The 9,946-nt window shown below is 44.1% G+C and overlaps 1 non-coding gene across 1 annotated transcript; it reads right to left on the bottom strand.

The window, feature by feature from the left end:
- Positions 1 to 4,959: 4,959 nt before the first annotated feature.
- Positions 4,960 to 5,066, bottom strand: LOC120677048. Its single transcript, XR_005676112.1, has one exon. It is a non-coding gene; the product is annotated as a small nucleolar RNA R71 (small nucleolar RNA).
- Positions 5,067 to 9,946: the final 4,880 nt, after the last annotated feature.

Genomic DNA, 9,946 nt, shown 5'->3' with positions numbered 1-9,946 from the left:
TTGGCTTAAAAGGGAAATTAGCACCCCGATACATCGGACCATTTGAAATTATCGAAACTTGTGGACCCGTTGCCTACCGACTCCGTCTTCCATCTCAGTTGGCCGCCGTTCATGATGTCTTCCATGTCTCACAACTTCGGAAGTGCACCAGGGTACCTACGGAAATCCTTGAACCACAGGATATCGAGATTGAATCCGATCTATCTTATACGGAGTATCCAATCAAGATTCTTGACACAAAAGAAAGAAGTACTAGAAGGGAGAAAGTTAAAATGTACAAAATCCAGTGGAATCAGCATACTGTAGAAGAAGCTACTTGGGAAACTGAAAATTTTCTCCAAAGAAACTTTCCTGACTTTCTTAGAACCAATACAGGTACCAAGTCTTTACATCCTTTTCTTCCTGTAATCTTGGGACGAGATTCCTTTTTAGGGGGGAAGGCTGTAACACCCCGGGTGTTTGCACAGTAATTTAAATAGGTGTCTGCACAGTAATTGGGTTTGTTGATATGCATCTTGTGCTTGAAATGCTTAAAAAGGATCTTTTTGTAATTATGAAAGGTTATATGTGTAATTATGATTTTATGCGAGGTCCTTTATAAAGTTATTTGTGTTTATAGCTTTTATGGAGGGTGTTTGTGCAAAATTTCAGTGCATTTATTGCATGGCATCCAATTTTGTTTTTAAGTCTAATTTTGAAGTGATTTTGCTTTGAAAAAGACAAATTTCCTAGAATTCAAAATCTCTTCAATGATTTTAATTTTAGCTCTTGAGTCTTTGGTCAAATAAATTTTTGCACAACATCAAAGTTGTAGATCTTGAAAAGTTGAACAACTTTCATGTTGGGCACTTTTTCATTTGAGTTTTAGTTTAAAAGTTATTGCTTGTTTACAGAAAGGTCCCTGGAACTTTTGGAAATTGCAAAATCGCCCTTATGACCATCTACCCCTCCCTGCTCTGCTTCTCGCCGCCGACGCCACCGACAGCGCCGTCGCCGACGCCTTCCCGGCTTTCCCGGCCATTACTTCGCCGTGCGCTGGCTCCCACGCGTCGCGGGCGAGCTCCTCCCCTCCTGTTGCCTCGCGCTGGAGCCTCCACCCCTCGCCACGCACCCCCGCCGCGCCCAGAACCTCCCCGACGGCCGCCACCACGACGCCGCCGTGGAACGGCTGCTGCAGAGAACGCCGCCCTCTTCTAGCTAGCGCTTAAGCACTACTTAAACCCCAGAGGTCGATTTCGCTCGTCCATTTCCTCTCCCCTCGCTCCCACGCCGCAGAACGCCGCCGCCGCCCTGCTTGAACCCCGGCGAGCTCCACCCCACCGCGGAGCCGCCAACCCAGACCCGCTCTACCCCTACATCCCCCACCATTAGCACCGCCTCGACCTCGCGCAGCTCCCAGGCCATTTCCCCTCACCCGAACACCACCGGAGCCACCTCGCCGCCGTGCTCCGAGCCCGCTAGCCGCCACTCGCCGTCGACACCCCACCTCCGACCGCCTTAGCCTCGATTCCAAGCACCCAGAGGTGCGCCTTGCACCAGTGAGGCTCACGCACCCCTCCACCCTCGCCGGGAAACCGCCGGTCAAACCTCGCCTCCCCTCTCTGACCCGACCCAAGGACCGCGTGCTTGAATTTGAGAAAGCCCAGGGGGTTATCTGCGATGTCAGTGACTCATTGCAATAGTGCCTTAGGGACTGGTTTGCAATGTTTTTCAGTGATCTTTGAAATTCTAGATCAATTCGTAGAAAATTCGTAAAATGGAAAATCTTGATGTTTTGGAATCCTATTGAAGAGCTCTATGCAGTAGATCCAGAATATGTTAGGCTTTAGTTGCAAGTTTTTGCTGTAGATGTTGTTTTGTGTTACTAGGTGTATAAATACTAGTTCTTTAATCTTTTTCTTATGTGATACTTGAAAGCTGATATTGCTCTGAAATTTTGGTGGTAGTTTACTCTTGTTACACTAGCTTTGCTATAAAAATTTCATGATCAGTTCTTTGTTGTAGCTTTTTATTTGATTTAATCCTTGTTTAGTATACTTTATTTATGATAAATAGTTTCTGTTCTTGTTAAATCCTGAAAATATTCCTGAGTGTTTATCTAGAATATCTTAACTTGTCCAGGAAGTTTGAGCATCAGTTAATGGCTAGAACAGGAGCTAAAATTGTATCTTTCTAAACTGTTGTCTGTTTTGTTTATTTTTTCTCAGAATTATTTCTGTGTAGATAAAATCGTGAGAAATTCACAGTAGATAAATCATCCCTGTGTAGATCTCCTGTTAAATTTTGAGCTTCTACTTTGCTATATTTTAGTTTGTATAATTCAAGCTTGTGCTAGGTGTTGCCTGCATAAATGATTTATTGTGATTAAATGGTTACATGTCTTGGCATGATTTTTGCAGGGTAGCTTAGTATGTTAATGTTCTGTTTAGGGTAATTTTGGTAGAATTTATTACTATTTGTACTCTGATTTGTTGTTTTATTTACAAACCATGACTTAGTGGTATAGTAAATCACCACCACTCACTTTATGAAGTTAGTTAACTTCTTTTGTGCTGTTGATCATGATGCCTTGTGTAGTTAAATTTGTTATTTAACTACTCTATAAACGATTGCCCATGTTTGTTTATAATGTTGTTCTTGCATTGCATATAGACACGACTGCCTTATCGGACGGGACGTACGAGCTGATCCCGGAATCTGACGGAGGTGATCTCGAAGCTCAAGTAAACACTGCGGAACTAACTGAAGCCCCGGACCAAAGTTCGGAAGAGCCTAGGGCTGAAATAGTTAGCAACTACCGAGAAGGCAAGCCCCGGACATAACCTATATTTCAAATTATTATCATTTCCTGTTATTACTTACTTGTGCATTTACAGTTCTTAGGATTTGGATTGAAACCCTAGATGCATGATCCTAGGAACCTATGTACTGAACACTAGACTTGAGTTCGAGTAATTGCTAAGCTTATAGGGACGGTAAAAGTCGAGTGATTGCCTGTCACTCGCGAGCTTTATAGGAATTGCTTGTTTACTTTCTGTTATCAATATAAGGACGACGGACGGGGTTGTGTTCGATATCATGTCCTATGTGAGACCCCGTCTGTGTTGATGAACTTGCTAAGGTCGCGGTGTGTGGTAGTGCTGGTTAAGTTTTTGAAAGTACTAGTCACATGCCGTAAATATGGTACGCGGCAAGCCTAGTAGCCGATTGGACCGGGGAGTGGATATACCTGACACTCTCTCTTAGAGATAGGTTTTATTTTATATTGCGCAACACCACGACTTCTAGGGACAAGGGTGGACCGAGCACGGGTGGACCTTGGAGCCCTGTAGTCGGGGAGAGTGTTCCTATCCACAAGCCGGAAAGAAAGGTCAACGGTTGTTTGGGAATGACCCGACGGTGTTCCAGACGTGTGTGCTAGGTTATCCTTGCAAGGTTGAATTTCGATTCAGAATCGTCCGCCTCTCACGATGAAATGAGACTGCTTGATCTCTTTGCCACACAGAGTAATAAGAGCAACAATATTCTTATTAATCTTGTTGTTTGCTTAGAAGTTCCACCATATTTGGTTAGTAGATGCTTATATAGAATGGTTAATCAACTAGAATCTTGAAGCTAAAACTTAAAAGTAAGGACCTACTCTTTATTGCTTTTCAGCAAAGGAAAACCAGAGCCTTACTAAGCCTTGCATAGTCTAGCTAAGGTGGGCTATTTATACCCGTTGTCGGTTAAGTCTTGCTGAGTATTAGAATACTCAGCCTTGCTGTTGAAACCCTTTTTCAGGTATGAGTTTTGAGGATCAGATCGCTAGCTTGACCTATCCTTGCTCGTTGCCTCCTGGCTGGTCCGTAGAGTGGGATACGTCTTCGGCCGGCAATAACTATGACGAGTGATACCTTGCTTGGGCTGGCTTGGTACCATTTTGCGACGTGTTGTAGACATCGTGTTTTATCTTCCGCTGTTTTAAACTCTGAACTTATAGTTATGGCTTGTATAACTGCTTTACTTAAGTTGGCTTTGTAATAAGGTTTTCAACTGGTTTGTACTCATTACTATGCCTGTGTTGTAAAAATTGTGGTTGTAATATCTCTGGACTCGCCTTCGTGCGGGGTATGCTTGTTCGATCCAAGAATCGGTGGTTGTATCGGGACGTTACCCGACAGACCAAAAATTGTTCCGTTTGAAGTGCGTTTAAGCTAATGTTGCCTTTATGGTGATGGTTTACGCACTTGAGCCGGGATAATTTCGGTGGTTCTGCCACATATACGATACCCTGGAATACTCCAAGGTGAAGTGCTACAGCGGTGATTCTGTGCGCTTGCGGAATCCATATTCTATTGAGCATAAGGAACGACAACAAGCATTTTTGGCGCCGTTGCCGGGGAAGCAATTGGCTAAAGATTTCGTTGAATAGTTTGATAAAATTTACTAGTTTGTCACTGCTAATTTTAGCGAGATTACCATTGCTCCCGGTATCTTTGTGATTTCTGCAGAGCAGTATAGGACCAAATTCGATCTACCATATCAATTCAACTCAGATCCAGAAAGAATTGGGTGATTTTGTTTCTACCAGAAGAAATTTTCTTAGGATCAAGGTTTGACAACACCAGCTTTAATACCCATGGCTTAGAAGACACTCCGTCAATTCTTAGCCTCGTCCAATAGCCATATCCCTACTAGACTAAACAATTACCAAGGCACTGATGGCTTTGAGATAAAGACTGGACTTGTCAATATGGTTCAAGCAAGCCCCTTCTGCGAAAAGGCATCAGAGGATGCCCACGCTCATCTACAGAATTCTCTGGAAGTGAGCAGCATAATCAACCCCTTCGACTGTTCCCATTCTCTTTGCTTGGAAAAGCAAAGACGTGGTTTTACACCTACAAGAAAGGATTCAACACTTGGGATGCGTGCTCCGATGCTTTTCTGATCAAGTACTTTCCGGTGGGCAAAACCAATGCCCTTCGGAACAGGATTTCCAATTTTGAACAACTCCAGGACGAGACAGTCCCGGAAGCCTGGGAACGTCTTCAGGATTACATTGTAGCATGCCCACACCACGGCATGGAAGAATGGCTTATCATTCAGAACTTCTTCCATGGCCTGAACCAGCGACCGCAAGATCACATGGACACAGCAGTGGGAGGAGCATTCCTCTCCCTCGATGTTGCAGGAGCTAGAACGATCACCGACAAGGTTGCTTCCAACTAGAGTTGGAAGGGAGATAGGCAGCCGGCTCATGCAAAAGGAATATATGAAATAGACAGTGTCGATATGCTGGCAGCCAAGATGGATCTTCTCATGGAAAAGCTGGAATCTCGGCCACCAGGAGGTCAACCAGACTACTGAGTCTCAGATGACATATGAGAAATGTGGCAATACTGGACACTCGGGAAAATCTTGCCCATTCACTCAAGAGGACGAGAACTCCATTGGGAACAACACTCCCAATGACTCAGAATGTCGTCCTCAGCAAGGTTGGAATTCTAAGCCCGACCTCCCCTTCGGCCAACAACAAGGTATCAATTTTAATAACAGTTTTCAGCCCTCGCTTAAAGACTTCATGAATGGCCAAAAACAAATTAATGACAACATTAGTGAGAAATTTCTTGCTAATGATAAAATTCTTGAGTCTTTGGCTATGCAACTAAATGGGTTTAACTCTGTTATTAATCATCAGTTGAGTTTCAGCAAATTGATAGAAACTAAAGTAACTCAACTGGCCTCATCCTACCTTAACCACGACACGAGGAAGCTCTTCGGGCAACCGGAAGTGACCCCAAAAGAAATTGTGAGTGCGGTAGCTGTGCGGGCAAGACAATTCGCACAGAAACCACATCATCCGCAGGGTGCAGGTATACCATCCTGCCTTAACCATGACACAGGGAAGCTTTCCGGGCAACCGGAAGTGACCCCGAAAGAAAATGTGAGTGCGGTAGCTGTGCGGGCAAGACAATCCGCATAGAAACCACCTCTTCCGCAGGATGCAAGTACACGATGGAAGACCGTAACCGCCAGGAATACCTATGCTGAGGACGGAGAGTTGGAGGAGGCCGAAGAATCCAACACCACTACCCAGGAAGACCCCGTGGAACCCCCTAGAACTTCATGGGACTGTCACGATACAACCGCCTTACCGTTTCTAGAGCGGAGAAGGAGGCCGATGAGCAATTTGGCAAGTTCGTCGAGGTAACTAAGAAGTTTTATGGCAACATACCACTTCTTGATACTATGCAGGTTCCCACGTACACCAAGTATCTCAAGGATATCCTTGGCAATAAGAGGGTCCTGCCGACCATCGAGGTCGTGTAGCTTACGGATGAGTGTAGTACAGCTATACTCAATCCTCTCCTGGAGAAGAAGAAGAAATCAGGATGCCCTACCACCCATGTTCCATCGGAGCTCAACACTTTAAGCATGCTCTTTGCGATCTGCGAGCAAGCATCAGCGTCATGCCAAAGGTAATTTATGATAAGCTTAACCATCATGCGCTTGCTCCTACTGCCATGTGTTTGCAGCTAGCAGACCATTCAATTCATCATCTCGCGGGGATCGCCAAGGATATTTCGGTGAAAAAAAGGAATTTCTTTGTTTCCATTGATTTTGCCATTCTTGACGTGGAAGCCAACACTGGGATCCCTCTCATATTGGGGAGGCCATTCTTGAGCATGACAACTGTACACATTGATGCGGGAGTTGGAGTAATCCAACTCAACATCAATGGGCAGAAGGATAGATTCGGTTTTAGACCGAAGGATGAACAATGCTTACAGATCAAAAGTTTCAAACGGAAGGAATCCATGAAAGAGCTGGAGAAGCCATATTCCCTCATCGAATTCGTGGAGAATCTTCGAACTCGAGAGGAGATTAAGGTGTATAACCAACGGAACGCGAAGTGGAATATCCAACGTAAGAATTTTCTGGAATTTGGAAAGAAAGAGATCGAAGTAGCTCTGCCTACACGGAAGATGTAGCAGAAGAAAGCGTCGCCACCAATGTCTCCATCAGGTGACGATGACCAAACCCAAATTATGGATCGTCTCGCTCAGGACGAGAAACTCGAGCCCTTGCCATGAGGTACGTGGTAGTTATCCATTCTTGCATTTGCATATAGGATAGTTTATATTCTTACATAATCTTCCCTTTCTCAACATGGCATGTTTAAATTCTCACAAATGCATTCTTTCACTGCATATGAAAAAAAAATCGACCAAGATGGCAGACCTACTGAGCTTCATTCAAGCTTGGGGGGTGCCCATGTATCCAGGTAAGTCATCCGACCTATCCTTTCGTCTTGTGTCCAAAAAAATATAGTTAGTTTAAATCATTCAAAAACTCAAAAAAAGTAAAGTATAAAATAAAATAAAAATGAAAACAAAATAAATAAATTAAAGCACAAAAAATGTGTTTCATGCTTTGAATAAAACTCCTAGCTTTTATATGTGGAAATCCGTGTAAGCTCTTATCATGGAGATGATGAATAGTTGCTCTGTCCATGCTTTGCAAAGTGCCTCGTATACAACTATTTACTCTCCTAGTACTTGAACTAGTTGGCACATAAGTAGTTCCACTAAAATCTGGTTTGAGTAGGAGCATGAGCTTGATTTCCTAGTCTAAGTTGATGTGAGATTTGAGATGGCTCGAATCGGAATAAAACTGCATGCTCTAGTAGGGAACCTCTCGGAATTTCGTTAAAATAAAACATGGTAAAGAATTCCCCTTTGGTTTACATGTCCTACCCAGAGCCATAATGTTTTATCATATGAACCGATATAAGCTATCTTGAGTTATTTTGAGCTTTATCAAATGGTGAGTTCGTTCGAGGAAGGTATTTGTCATCTACCGATCTTTCTCCTTTGCGTACCCATTGTTTTGCTAGCCTCAAAATGTCTGGCATGTCCGTCACCTACTCCGGGTATTGATATCCACCTTCGCCAGACAATTCCCCTCACAACAAAACCCAAAATCTCCATAGTGAACCTATCCATCTCGAATGATCTGTCCAAGCAATGCTCCCTTCCAATAACTCTATCCTCATGGAGTATGGGTCATCTTCTTAAAAAAAAACTGGAGCAGAAGCAATGAAAAAAAAAGAGAGACAAGACCCATACCTCCACTCAAAAGAGTTGAAATAAGGGGCTCAAATAAAAAGACCAAAATTCTCTAAGTGTGAGTCCATTTCTGCCCTCTCCTCTGAACATTTTGCCTTCCATAAGATCGGGATTTGATCAAGTACCAACCTCTTGCGAACCACTCTTCTGCTCGGCAAAACAGGTAACCAAGGTATGCTACACTCTCCCTACCTAAAAACTCCACAAATCTGCCTTGGAGTAGGAAGAAGATGATCAAATTGTCCGACCATGGTGAGGATCATACACCTTGAGCGACTTGAGAGTACCGTCGGGGAATCTTAAACCACTTTTGAAAAACTTGCAAAACTCCGAGTTAGGAACCTGAACAGGAGGCAGGAAATATTCTGGTGAAGGTTGTTCAATCTCTCAACCGCCTAAGACGAGGGATGAAATGCGAGTAAGCCCCATCTCCAGAAACCAAGGTATGAGCCAACTTATTCAAAGTACATATGTTAGAGTATTATGTTGTGTTTAAGGTTTCTACAGGGTATGACCATTGATGCAACTCCTGATCCACCGAGCCTCAGCTTTAGCTTTGCTCGAGGACGAGAAAAAGTTTAAGCTTGGGGGGTGTTGACGGCCATTATTTCCTATTTTGACTGTAAACTTCTCGGGAATAACATGAGCTTTACACCATGTTCCATACATATTTTGCTTATTTCTAACAAGTGCAACAAGTTTTGGATGAGTTGTGGTCACAGGAACTAGTGTACCAAAAATCAGGAAAATTGGACAAAATACCAAGCCGACCGGCCTACCCTAGGCCGGCTGGCCTAGCACCTCAACATACCATGCCACAAAACTTTGCCAGAGTGATCATGAGCACAAATTCAAGCCAATCCAATTTTGTTCCGTCCAAAATTCACAAACAAAGACTGAAAGGTTTGAGCAATGGAAGGTTGGGTCCACTTTCAGTGTCCAAACGCAGTTTCAAGATCTAAACTGCCATGAGCAAGAATGTGCAACCATTGATTGATGCGTCAGTGGAACGGAGGGCCGAGAGGAGCCAAACCCAGACCGGCCAGCCTAAGGGAGCCGGCCGGCCTAACAATCACGTGCTTTGGACCCCAATCCTCTTCCACCGACTTCCAGGAGACAATCCAAGCCGTCCACGAAAAGTCGGTGGCCATATGGTGGGATCCCCAGGCTGGCTAGCCTAGGGGAGGCCGGCCGGCCCCACTTTGTGGCATCTCAAGCTCAGATTTGGCATGGAAGTTAAGCACAACCGCCACAACTGCGTGCAACTGATGCTAGCCCAAATACCGACATTGGAGCACTATAAATAGAGAGCAACACCCTCACTCTCAACACACACCAAAAGGAGCTCTCTTCTCTCATTCTTAGTTTCTAGAGTAGGTTAGGTAGTCTGGGAGTTAGAGTCGAGTCGAGCTTGTCTCGGGATTCTGGAGTCGTCATCGGAAGTCGGGTATAAGCTCTTGTATCTTTTCCTTTGACATTTAACAATATAAGTTATCTTCTTTATCTTTTCGAGTCAGCTTTACTTCCTGCATTTATTTATCTTTTCAAGTTATCTTACTTGTGTGCGGAAGTAATTCTCTAGCTTATGCTTTGTACCTAGCTTGTTTATCGGGATCTTATCTTATGGGTTTTCTCGCCCGGACAAGAGTAACTCAAGTTAGTTCTCTAGGTTGAGGGGGATTTCTCTTGAACGCGTCAAGAGAGATCCTAACACCGAGTACGGATGTGATGTCTGGGCTTAGTGTTAGCTAGAAAGTGTGTTTCACCCCACGGAACCGTTGTGGTAGTCGGTAGGTGGTGACAACCCTATCCGTCCTTTGTAGTCCACCACGTTC

Source organism: Panicum virgatum, chromosome 5N (genome assembly GCF_016808335.1).
Source record: "Panicum virgatum strain AP13 chromosome 5N, P.virgatum_v5, whole genome shotgun sequence".
In the NCBI taxonomy this organism is placed as follows: Eukaryota; Viridiplantae; Streptophyta; class Magnoliopsida; order Poales; family Poaceae; genus Panicum; species Panicum virgatum.
The sequence above is the reverse complement of the archived record's forward strand: the minus strand, read 5'-3'. Positions and strand labels throughout refer to the sequence as shown.